This window comes from Panthera leo, chromosome D4 (assembly GCF_018350215.1).
Source record: "Panthera leo isolate Ple1 chromosome D4, P.leo_Ple1_pat1.1, whole genome shotgun sequence".
NCBI classification, from domain to species: domain Eukaryota; kingdom Metazoa; phylum Chordata; class Mammalia; order Carnivora; family Felidae; genus Panthera; species Panthera leo.
In genome coordinates, this window is record NC_056691.1 from 84,124,311 (window position 1) to 84,138,082 (window position 13,772).

The 13,772-nt window shown below is 38.6% G+C and overlaps 1 protein-coding gene and 1 non-coding gene across 11 annotated transcripts in view; one reads left to right on the top strand and one right to left on the bottom strand.

Moving 5' to 3' along the window:
• MAPKAP1 (MAPK associated protein 1) overlaps positions 1–13,772 on the bottom strand; it is a 274,415-nt gene that overhangs the window by 119,330 nt on the left and 141,313 nt on the right. The window lies entirely within an intron of this gene.
• LOC122205761 lies at positions 11,194–11,331 on the top strand. Its single transcript, XR_006196252.1, has one exon. It is a non-coding gene; the product is annotated as a U4 spliceosomal RNA (small nuclear RNA).

Sequence of the window (13,772 nt, forward strand, 5' to 3'; positions counted from 1 at the left end):
GCTAGCTCCTGTTACTATTCATGCCGGCCTCTCAGCCCAGGGGCTCTCTATTCCTAGTCTATCCAGGTCATCTTTTGAGATTTAGCTCAAGTATCCATTCTACTGGGAAGACTTCCCTAACATTCCTCTCACCCCTACTCAACCCAAGCCTCCAACTTCCAGCAGAATTAGAAGAGCCCTTTTCTATGTCCTCACAGCATTCTATTATGTCTACTATTATAGCAAGTCTCAATGACAATGGAGCTAAAATTGTGTAATTTGGTGTCTGTCTCATATATTAGCCTAAATCTTGAGGCCATAAGCTTTATTTTATGACTGATTATATCCCCAGTGCCTAGTATAGTACCTGGGATGGTGCAGACAACATCTAAATGCTTGCTGAGTGAATGACTGCAAGAATAAAAAGATGGATGGATGGACGGACGGATGGATGGATGGATGGGAGGGAGGGAGGGAGGAAAATCTCAAATGCCTATGTCTCCGGATGCTATCAGGAAAAGAAATTCATTGCTTTGTATAACATAGTCGTTAAGAGCAAGAGAAATGGAGTCAAACCCGGGTTCAAATCCTGACTCTGCCACTTACTAAATACGTGATCTTGGGCATTACCTTAAATTCCTGATTCTCAGCTTCTCTATTGTTATCTAAGAGTTACAGAGGTATTATAAGGAAGAAGATAATATATGTAAAATGCTTAGCCTGGGTCATGACACAAAGCAGGCATTCCAATGTGTTCGTATCTACCCATTCATTACCTAGTAAGTGTGAAGACTCTGGCTCTTGGGAAATGTTGACAATGAGCAATATTTCTGTGCAGCTCAATGAAGACAGTGTTTGTAAACAGTATTCCCAAACCTTCATCTATCATTTAAATATCTGACCAGGTTGAGACAATCTAACTCGGTGTTTTTTGATGAATAAAGGTTTGTATACCGTCAGAAGCTTGTCTAAGCAGACACGTGGAGAAGGGCTTCTTCCCTGGCAATGGCATGGGTGGTAAGTTTAGTCTACATCTCTGAATCTGAATGTTCCTATGTTCTCTCATCCATTCCACAAATCACTTATTGAGTACTTGCTATTTGCTAAGCATTGTGTTAGGGACTAAGGAAAACAAAACAATAAAATAGACAATGTCCAGCCTCCAAACTTATAACTATCCTACTGCTTACAAGACTTCTTCATCACATGGACAACTCTCAAGTCATCTCAGCCTTCATTTCATCCTAAACCAAACTCTTCCTTCACCTCTGTTTCTTCTCTAGGACACCCTATTTCAGCACCACCATCTACCTAGTTTTTCAATGTCCAGTCTTAGGCCCTTCTCTTTCTTCACTTACGCATCCAGTTAATCTCTCTATGCATAGGACTCCTAAATTCACATTCCTAGCTCATAGTTCTCTCTCTCTTCTAAACTTCAAACATGCAAGTATAAACAACTATTTGAAAACTTCTCTTAGGTATAGCAAAGTCATCTCGAAAAGAAGACAAAATTCATGCTGCTCCTCCCACTCCCCGACACACATCAAAAACCGAATTAACACCCAGTCTTCCAAAGCCCCCTAATTCAGTGAGCAGCACAATACATCAAGTTGTGCAAGTCAGAAATCTAGGGAGTCACCTTTGGTACCTCTCCTCTCTCATACTTCTCATACCTAATTCATCCCTAAGTCCTATGAATTTCACCTCTTAAATATTTCCAGAATCTGTCCTCTTCCCTCAATCTCCACTGTGGACCCTGCCCATCTTTCAATCTCATCCATCCTATTTTCTCTTCCCTATTTTGTGTTCCAGCCATGCTGGCCTTTGTTAGTCCCCTGCCACAGTGTCACCGCTTCCTCCTGCCAGTGTCACTGCCATGCAGTTCCATCTGCCAGGAACCTCCCCCTGCCAAATACCTCTGGTATCACTTTCTCAGGGAATTTCTCCCTGACTCCCAAGGCCAGGCTCTCATAAATGGCATTCCTTTCCTTCAGATTACTCAACTCAGTTTTTATGCAAACGTTATTTGGCTTAATTATTTGATATAATTATTTGAATTATTTGCCCATTTCTCTCACTATATTGTTGAATTCATGAAAGAGAGACCATGTCTGACTCTACTCACCATTGTATATACCCAGCAAAATGCATGGTATATAACAAACACTTAATATTTATTGAATGTATTAATGAATACAAATGTGAGTTGAACGAGCCAGTTACAAAGTGCTCTTACAATTGATAATTTCTTCTTCCCCATCAAACTGCACATTTTTTGAGTGCAGCGATCACATTTCTCTTGTTCTTCATTTTATCCTCAATACCTAAGGCCTGAAACTCCATCATAAATATTTGCTGAATGAAGGAATAACAAAGAACTGAAGGCTTCAAGATTAAGCTGGATATCAAGAGGAGAAGAGTGAGAAAGGCATTTCTGATTGAAGAAACAGCAAAAGCAGACAGGGTATCAGTGTCAAGAAGCTGCCAGTTAAAGAATGTGATCTGTAGGATGCATGGGATCACAGCTGAGGGTCAGAATGGGAAGGGCCTCTCTTAGGCTGTATTATCTAGGTAAGTGCCTCTCGATGATGACTCTAAGGAATATAAATTAGAAGCAGCAACCTACAAACGGGAGGAGAGCAGACAGAAGTGGTCATGTAGATGCAAAAATGGGGAAATATAAAGAATTCAAATTGCAAAGTTGTCAGAAAACATAATGGAAGGTCAAATATTCTTATATGCTTACATAAGCCCACAAGGGCACCACTGTATCACAGCATAGTGCATTTCTCTGAATCATTAAGAAAGAGCTAAGTTATACTACTGTTGCTGAACTACTACCAGTATTGGTTGTAGCAGTAGCTGGCTGTAGTTACAGTATTTGACAGCAACAGAAATAAACATTTCCTGAGCACTTGCCATGTATTTTCTCATTTTATTTTCCTAACTACCCTGTTAAGAAGCTTTTATCCTCATTTTCCACACAAGATAACTAGAGTACATAGGACTGAAGTAATCAATCCATCCAAGACCATGCTGATGATAAGTGTTAATGCCAGAATTCAAACACAGACTACAGCTTTGGATCCCACGATGTTATACTCTGATTAAGAAGACGGGGAAAGGGGCGCCTGGGTGGCTCAGTCGGTTAAGCGTCCGACTTCGGCTCAGGTCACGATCTCGCGGTTCGTGAGTTCGAGCCCCGCGTCAGGCTCTGTGCTGACAGCTCGGAGCCTGGAGCCTGGAGCCTGTTTCAGATTCTGTGTCTCCCTCTCTCTCTCTGACCCTCCCCCGTTCATGCTCTGTCTCCCTCTGTCTCAAAAATAAATAAACGTTTAAAAAAAAAAAAAAAAGAAGACGGGGAAATATTAACACATTTTAGAGAATCTCTATGAAAAATTATTAAAATAAAGTGTGACAATGAATGAAATAAACTTCAATGATCGATCTACAAAACCCCAGTTTCCCAAGGGCTCTGAGAAGCTGAGGGTATGTCAGAATGAAGCAAACCCAGTGAACTCCACCGCGTCTTGGTATACTCTACAGCTGCACTCTCCAACATGTAGCTAGCGAGCACTTGAACTATGGCTAGTCTGAACTGACTGTATATAGCAAAGAAACACTGAATTTTTAAAACTTATGACCAAAAAGAACATTAAAAATCTCCTTAATTTTGTCAATAACATGTTGAAATAATAATATGTTAGATACAATGGGTTAAAGAAAATATAACCCATGAAAATTATAAAAATTACTTAAATTATAATAATTATTAGGGAAATAAATTTCACCCATCTTTTGGAAACTTTTAAAAATGTGGTTATTAGAGAATTTCAAATTGTAAATATGGCTCACATTTGCATCTTGCTTTATGTATTTTTTCTAGCTTTATTGAGATATAACTGAAATATAACATCGTGAAAGTTTATTCCTGGTAATCAATTTGTAAAATACGTGTATTTGATATACTTATTATAAAACAATTACCACCAAGTAGGGTTAGTTAGCTAACACCTCCAACACATCACATAGTTACCATTTCTTTTTTGTGATAAGAATACTAATGGTCTACTCTCTTAGCAATTTTCAAGTATATAAAATAGTATTATTAACTATAATTGCAATGCTGTACATTAGATCTCCAACGCTTATTCATTTTCTAACTGGAAGTTTGTAGTTTTTGACCAGTATTTCCCACCCTTCCCCCATCCCCCAGTCCGTGGTAACCACCATTATTCTAATCTCTGTTTCTGTGAGTTCAGTTTTAGAGTCCATATATATGTGACATCATGAGGTATTTGTCTTTCTCTGATTTATCTCTTTCAGCATAACGCTCTCAAGGTCAATCCATGTTGTTGCAGATGGCAGGCTTTCTTTATCTTATCTTTTCATCCATAGACAGACATTCAGGTTGCTTCCATATCTTAACTATTGTGAACAGTGTTGCAATGAACAAGGGAGTGTAGATATCTCTTCAAGATCCCAGAAGGGGAATTACTAGAGCACATGGTAGTTCTAGTTTTCATTTTTTGAGGATCCTCCATATTGCTTTCCATTGTGGCTGCACCTCTTCACCTTGCTAGCAACAGTGCACAAGGGTTTTCTTTTCTCCACATCCTCGCCAACACTTGTTATATCTGGTCTTTTTGATGATAGCCATTCTAACAGGTGTGAGGTGATTGCATTATATTTCTTTTGGACAGCACTGCTCTATTGCCAGACACTTCCACTCCCTGAGCAATGCAATAATCTCAAAGGTATACTACTCCAGCTTCTGGACTATCGCAAAACTCTTCAGGCTTTTAGTAGCTCACCTGTCAGTAGCTGATAAAGAGCAACAGTAAATAAGAGACCAGTGAAATACGTTGAATGTTAAAGGGACAGCTGAACAGAAGAAGGCAAAGAACAGCCATTCTTGTGTACCACAGAGTCAGAACATATGACTACAGTCTCTGCACAAAATTGGGGCTAGTCAAAATTACCCTTAAAAAAATCCCTTAAATTAACTATGAAGTAGAGTAAATGTGGTTCTGTGCAAAGAGCAGTATATACCTCCCACCTCAGGTTCTTGACAGGATAAAATCTCACTGAATTTTATTTCTCTCTCTTTCACGAATGGGTGTTACTCAAAAGATACTATTTCACTCTTGATTCCGATTAAATATAAATTAAAAAGGAATGTTTAAAAAAATTTTATATGTCAAAAATAGATCTACATTAATATAGTCAACTGATATTTGACAAAGGAGCAAAGGCTTTGGGAGCAAAGCAGCAAAAGGAATGGAGAAAGGATAATCTTTTCAAGTGGGTATTCACATGCAAAAATGATTAAATCTAGACACAGACCTTACACCTTTAACAAAAATTAACTCAAAATGGATCACAGGCCTAAACGTAAAGCAAAAATCACATAAAACTTCTAGAGGATAACATACAGGAAAATCTAGATAACCCTGGGTTTGGTGATTACTTTTTAGACACAACACCAAAACACAATCTATGAAAGAAAAAACTGGTAAGTTGGAGTTGATGCTGTTAAGAAAATGAAATGATAAGCCACCGATTGGGGAAAAAAATCCCTACAAAACACATATCTGATAAATAGACAAAGAACTCTAAAAAAAATCAGTAAGAAAACCACCTAATTAAAAAATTGGCCATGGCACAAAAACAGACACTCAGATCAGTGGAACAGAATAGAGAACCCAGAAATGGACCCACAAACGTATGGGCAACTAATCTTTGACAAAGCAGGAAAGAAGATCCAATGGAATAAAGACAGTCTCTTCAGCAAGTGGTGCTGGGAAAACTGGACAGCGACATGCAGAAGAATGAACCTGGACCACTTTCTTACACCATACACAAAAATAAGCTCAAAATGGATGAAAGACCTCAAGGTAAGACAGGAAGCCATCAAAATCCCCGAGGAGAAAGCGGCGAAAACCTCTTTGATCTTGGCCGCAGCAATTCTTACTCACCAGTCTCCAGAGGCAAGGGAAACAAAAGCAGAAATGAACTATTGGGACCTCATCAAAATAAAAAGCTTCTGCACAGAGAAGGAAACAATCAGTAAAACTAAAAGGCAACCGACGGAATGGGAGAAGATATTTGCAAACGACATATCAGATAGAGGGTTAGTATCCAAAATCTATAAAGAACTTATCAAACTCAACACCCAAAAAACAAATAATCCATTGAAGAAATAGGCAGAAGACATGAATAGACACTTCTTCAAAGAAGACATCCAGATGGCCGACCGACACATGAAAAAATGCTCAACATCACTCATCATCAGGGAAATACAAATCAAAACCACAATGAAATACCACCTCACACCTGTCAGAATGGCTAACATGAACAACTCAGGCAACAACAGATGTTGGCGAGGATGCAGAGAAAGAGGATCTCTTCGGCACTGCTGGTGGGAATGCAAACTGGTGCAGCCGCTCTGGAAAACAGTATGGAGGTTCCTCAAAAAATTAAAAATAGAACTACCCTACGACCCAACAATTGCACTACTAGGTATTTATCCAAGGGATACAGGAATGCTGTTTCAAAGGGGCACACGCACCCCAATGTTTATAGCAGCACTATTGACAATGGCCAAAGTATAGAAAGAGACCAAATGTCCATCAATGGATGAATGAATAAAGAAGATGTGCTGTGTGTGTGTGTGTGTGTAATGCTCCATTTTATATATATATATATATATATATATATATATATATATATATATATATAATACTCCATTATATATATATAATGCAGTATTACTCGGCAATCAAAAAGAATGAAATCTTGCCATTTGCAACTACGTGAAACTAGAGGGTATTATTATGCTAAGCGAAATTAGTCAGAGAAAGACATAGATCATATGACTTCACTCATATAAGGACTGTAAGATACAGAACAGATGAACACAAGGGAAGGGAAGCAAAAATAAAAATAGGGAGGGGGGAAAAACATAAGAGACTCTTAAATATGGAGAACAAACAGGGTTACTAGAGTGGTTGTGGGGGGGGGGGGTGGGCTAAATGGGTAAGGGGCATTAAGGAATCTGCTCCTGAAATCACTGTTGCACTATATACTAACTAACTTGGATATAAATTAAAAACAAAAACAAAAACAAAAAAACTGACCAAACACCTGAACAGACAGCTCACCAAAGAATACAGATAGGTGTCAAAAAGCATGTGAAAAAATGCTCAAGACCACTTCCTTAGGGAACTGCAAATTAAAACAAAAATGGGATACCACTGGACACCTAGTAAAATAGCTAAAATCCAAAACGTTTACAAAACCAAATGCTGGAAAGGATTTGTAGCAAAAGGAACTCTCATGTGTTGATGATGGAAATGTCAAATGGTATAACCCTTTGGAAGACATTTGGACAGCTTCTTAGAAAGCTATTTAATAAACAAAGGCTTATCATACAATCCAGCAACTGCACTCTTAGGTATTCGTAAAATGAACTGAAAACTTAACGTCTACATGAAAACCTGCCATAAATGTTTATAGCAGATTTACTATAAAGATTGGAAGCAACCAAGCTGTCCTTCAACAGGTGAATGGAAAAACAAACTATGGTACATTCATGCCATGGAATATTATTCAGCAATACAAAGAGATGAACTATCAAGCCACAAAAAGACATGAAGGAACCTTAAATACCTTAAATACATATTGCTAAGGGAAAACAACAGTCCGAAAAGGCTACGTATAGTAGGATTCCAAACACCTGACATTCTGGAAAATGCAAAATGGTAGGCACAATAAAATGATAAGTGGTTGCTAAAGGTGAACAGGGAAGAATGCAAAGGTGGAGCATGGGGGCATTTTTAGGGCAGTGAAACAATTAGCGATGATGCAATCATCAGAGCCTGGCTGGCTAAGTCAGGAGAGTTGGAGACTCTTGATCTCATGGTTGTGAGTTTGAGCTCCACACTGGGTATAGAGATTACAAATAAATAAACTAAAAAAACAAAAACAAAAACAAAAACAAAAACTGAACAACACAAAGAGTGAACCCTAATATGTAAACTATTGTCTTTAGTTAATAATAATGTATCAATATTGGTTCATCAATTGTTAACAAATGTACTCCACCAATGCAAGGTGTTAATAACAGGGGAAAACAAGTGTCATGAATGAGATGTGTAGCAACTCTGAACTTCCTGTGCAGTTTTTCCATAAACCTAAAACCACTCTAAAAAATAAAGCCTATTTATGGGGCGCTTGGGTGGCTCAGTTGGTTGGGCGTCTGACTTCGGCTCAGGTCCTGATCTCACCATTTGTGGGTTCGAGCCCCGCAACAGGCTCTGTGCTGACAGCTGGGAGCCTGGAGACTCCTTCAGATTCTGTGTCTTCCTCTCTCTCTCTCTGCCCCTCCCCTGCTCGTGCTCTCTCTCTCTCTCAAAAATAAATAAATATAAAAAAAATTAAAACAAAAAAGCCTATTTAAAAAATGTTTTGGGGTGCCTTGCTGGTTCAGTCAGTTAAGTGTCCGACTTCAGCTCAGGTCATGACCTCGTGGTCCGCTGGTTTGGGCCCCATGTTGGGCCCTGTGATGACAGCTCAGACCCTGGAGCCTGCTTTGGATTCTGTGTCTCCCTGTCTCTCTGCCCCTCTCCAACTCGTGCTCTATCTCTATCTCTCTCAAAAATAAACATTTAAAAATAAATAAATAAATATAAAAAATGTTTTAAAAATCTTATGGGTAACTGACTTCAGAATTTTAAATAAATAAAAACAGAAAACAACAAAGAAAGCATTAAAAAAACAAGCTTAAAACAAGTTGACTAACATGAAACTAGGGGCGCCTGGGTGGCTCAGTCGGTTAAGCGTCCGACTTCGGCTCAGGTCACGATCTCGCGGTCCGTGAGTTCGAGCCCCGCGTCGGGCTCTGTGCTGACAGCTCAGAGCCTGGAGCCTGTTTCGGATTCTGTCTCTCCCTCTCTCTCTGACCCTCCCCGTTCATGCTCTCTCTCTGTCTCAAAAATAAATAAACGTTAAAAAAAAAAATTTTTTTTAAATAAAAAAAAAAAGAAACTAACACATCAACAGTGAAGATAAAATTTAGTAAGAGAAATGAAGCAACAGAAAGACAAATAAAGAAACTGATCCCATTCACAATTGCACCAAGAAGCATAAAATACCTAGGAATAAACCTAACCAAAGATGTAAAAGATCTGTATGATGAAAACTATAGAAAGCTTATGAAGGAAATTGAAGATATAAAGAAATGGAAAAACATTCCGTGCTCATGGATTGGAAGAATAAATATTGTTAAAATGTCAATACTACCCAAAGCAATCTACACATTCAATGCAATCCCAATCAAAATTGCACCAACATTCTTCTCGAAGCTAGAACAAGCAATCCTAAAATTTGTATGGAACCACAAAAGACCCCTGAATAGCCAAAGTAATATTGAAGAAGACCAAAGCAGGAGGCATCACAAGCCCAGACTTTAGCCTCTACTACAAACTTGTAATCATCAAGACAGCATGGTATTGGCACAAAAACAGACACATAGACCAATGGAATAGAATAGAGACTCCAGAATTGCACCCACAAAAGTATGGCCAACTAATCTTTGACAAAGCAGGGAAGAATATCCAATGGAAAAAAGACAGTCTCTTTAACAAATGGTGCTGGGAGAACTGGACAGCAACATGCAGAAGGTTGAAACTAGACCACTTTCTTACACCATTCACAAAAATAAACTCAAAATGGATAAAGGACCTGAATGTGAGACAGGAATCCATCAAAACCCTAGAGGAGAAAGCAGGAAAAAACCTCTGTGACCTCAGCCGCAGCAATTTCTTACTTGACACATTTCCAAAGGCAAGGGAATTAAAAGCAAAAATGAACTATTGGGACCTCATGAAGATAAAAAGCTTCTGCACTGCAAAGGAAACAATCAATAAAACTAAAAGGCAACCGACGGAATGGGAAAAGATATTTGCAAATGACATATTGGACAAAGGGCTAGTATCCAAAACCCGAAAAACAAATAATCCAGTGAAGAAATGGGCAGAAAACATGAATAGACACTTCTCTAAAGAAGACATCCAGATGGCCAACAGGCACACGAAAAGATGTTCAACGTCGCTCCTCATTAGGGAAATACAAATCAAAACCACACTCACGCCAGTCAGAGTAGCTAAAATGAACAAATCAGGAGACCATAGATGCTGGAGAGGATGTGGAGAAACGGGAACCCTCTTGCACTGTCGCTGGGAACGCAAACTGGTGCAGCCACCCTGGAAAACAGTGTGGAGATTCCTCAAAAAATTAAAAATAGATCTACCCACGATCCAGCAATAGCACTGCTAGGAATTTACCCAAGGGATACAGGAGTGCTGATGCATAGGGGTACTTGTACCCCAATGTTTTTAGCAGCACTTTCAACAATAGCAAAATTATGGAAAGAGCCTAAATGTCCATCAACTGATGAATGGATAAAGAAATTGTGGTTCGTATGCACAATGGAATACTACATGGCAATGAGAAAGAATGAAATGTGGCCTTTTGTAGCAAAGTGGATAGAACCGGAGAGTATTATGCTAAGTGAAATAAGTCATACAGAGAAAGACAGATACCACATGTTTTCACTCCTATGTGGATCCTGAGAAACTTAACAGAAGACCATGGGGGAGGGAAGGGAAAAAAGAAAAAAACAAAAGGTTAGAGAGGGAGGGAGACAAACCATAAGAGACTCTTAAAAACTGAGAACAGGGGCGCCTGGGTGGCGCAGTCGGTTAAGCGTCCGACTTCAGCCAGGTCACGATCTCGCGGTCTGTGAGTTCGAGCCCCGCGTCAGGCTCTGGGCTGATGGCTCGGAGCCTGGAGCCTGTTTCCAATTCTGTGTGTCTCCCTCTCTCTCTGCCCCTCCCCCGTTCATGCTCTGTCTCTCTCTGTCCCAAAAATAAATAAAAAACGTTGGAAAAAAAAAAAAAAATTAAAAAAAAAAAAAAAACTGAGAACAAACTGAGGGTTGATAGGGGGGTGGGAGGGAGGGGAGGATGGATTATGGGTATTGAGGAGGGCACCTGTTGGGATGAGCACTGGGTGTTGTATGGAAACCAATTGGACAATAAATTTTATATTAAAAAAATGTTTAGTAAGAGAAACTCCCCTATAAAAAAGACAATGATTTAGGGGCGCCTGGCTGGCTCAGTCAGTGACTCTTGAACTTGAGGTTGAGAGTTCAGCTTTGCGCAGTGGCAGTATTGTAGCCAATGAGGTTTATCCGAGGCGCGATTATTGCTAATTTAGAGTTCAAGTCCCACGTTGGGTGTGGAGATCACTTAAGAATAAAATCTTAAAAAAAAAAAAAGACAGTGATTTAGGCAGGTTTAAAAAAGAAAAACCTCACAAAATTATTCAACATATCTAAAACAAAAAGGCAAAGGTAATAGGCTGAACAAAGACAGATTAGAAAAACGCGAAGAACAGGAGGTGGAAAAGCTCCTATTACTGAAATAAAGCAAAGAAAAGGGCAGGACACACAATTCATGAAACAAAGAGGGCTGTTTTATATTGAAAAAAGTACAACTCACAATAAAGATATGAAGTGCACGAACATTTTTGTGCGCTGCAATATGTAAAGTGGAAACTGTTGAAATCATAGGGGAAACTGACAAAAACAAACAAGAAAATGGAAACATTAATTCATTTCTCTTAATCATCCATAGACCAAATAGTCAAAAATATAAGAATGTAATAGTAATTAAATATATCATTTTAATAAGAATATAATGAATTCTATAACCTACAGAGAATGTTTCCAGAATCCACAAAATATTTATGAAAGTTTATTGTATAGTAAGCCCCCATAAATAAATAAACAAATAAATTTCTAAGCAGAAATTTTACAGGCCACGTTTCCTGATGAAAATTCAATAAACATGAATCTACACAACAAAGTATAAAAATTCAACTACCTAGAGACTGAAATGATTTCAGTTCATTTCTTACAAATGTTTTTTCCTAAAATCAGGGTATGAAAAAAAGCAGGAAATTAGCTAAAGTACCACATTCCATCTTGCTCAAGAGTTAACAGGTAGAAGAGTAAAGGAGGTCAAAAATTCTAGCCAAATTCTCCATTCCTTCCCTGGGGCCAAAGCCTACTACTATTGATAGTTTTCAAGGCACAGAAACAGGAGAGCAGTATTTCTAAATAAACTGTTTTCTTAACAACCAGACTGAAACCATGCATCTAGCAATTTGGCCCCCTGTGAATGAAGAGCTCTTTGCGGGGCCAACCCACTGGAAAAGATCAAAGAAGGATCTATTCTAACACTTTAAGTACAAATAGGTCAGGAAGAAAATACCTTGTACTGTACTGCCTGATAGGAAGAGATTCCAGGGATTTACTTTATAGATTGTCTTATACCAAACAAAACTGTGAAATCCACTGTTACATGAGGATTGCAAAAAATTTCAAAGGATCAATGGTTTCTTCAGAATCAATGTAACTTTGCAATTCACAATACACTTACAGAGCAACTATTAAAAACCGTGAACATGCTGGATACCTCAGGAATATAAATATTAATAAGATTTATTCAATTTCAGAGGCTTACAAACTAGTACAAGAGATAATCTCTACTTTGGGGGTTTGGAATTGCTAATTAAATTGTTTGAATCTTCCTTAATCCTCGCTTATTTTTCATCTCTTTATCAGTTTTTGGTAGGAATGCATCAAAATTTCACATTTTGACTATGGATCACTCAATGTCACTTTACAATTCCCTTAAAATATTTTGGTACTATACTGCTAGGTGCATATGCAGTCAGAAGCATTATGTTATCTTGGTGGGGCTATTCCTTTTTTTCATTATGTAGTTTACCAAAATATCCCTATTGATGTGTTTTTGCCCTAAATTCTACTGTTTTGACTCCTTGTGCAACAGGCCCATCTCCCCACCTCACCACCATGCTTTGTCTCCCTTGGCCAGGTAAAGCTGAAGACTCTAGGCCCATGGGAAAGGAGAAGGCAGAATGGCTGTCTGACAGCTTCTGGAGTGGAAAAAGAAAGTAAGGATCTTTTGTAAAGGGAAAGTTCTTTTTTTGTTTGTTTTTAACGTTTATTTATTTTTGACAGAGAGAGTCAGAGAGCGAGTAGGGGAGGCACAGACACAGAGAAAGGAGGCACAGAATCAAAGCAGGCTCCAGTTTCTGAGCTGTCAGCACAGAGCCGAATGTGGGGCTCAAACTCACGAACTGCCAGATCATGACCTGGCACTTAACCAACTGAGCCACACAGATGCTCCTGTGAAGGGAAAGTTCTTAATTCTAATGTAGCCTAATTAACATTTTGTTTTCTACTATGGATCCTGCTTTCAGTATCATGTATAAGAACTCTTCATTTAGCTCTTGGTTCCAAAGGTTTTCTGTTCTTTCTTCTAAAAGTTTAAAGTTTTACATTTCATTCTCAATTCATTTTTGAATCAATTTTTTACAAGGTATATGAGGTTTAGGTTGAATTTTTTTGGTGTATGGATGTCCCATTGCTCCAGCATAATTTGCTGTAAAGGCTAACCTTCATCCATTTCATTTGTATGTGCTTTTAATATGAAGACTAGTTTGTATCGGCCTCCAGTTCTAGGAAATACTCTGGCATTCTCTCTTCAGATATTGTTTCTTGAGATTCCTTCCATTCTCTGCCTCACAAGTGGGAGGCTCTCCATCTTTGCTCCACGTCTCTTAACTTACTCGTCTTCCATTCTCTGTGTCTCCTTATCTCTGTGTGTTAGTGTTACGTCCTAGGTTGAATTTACTGGTAG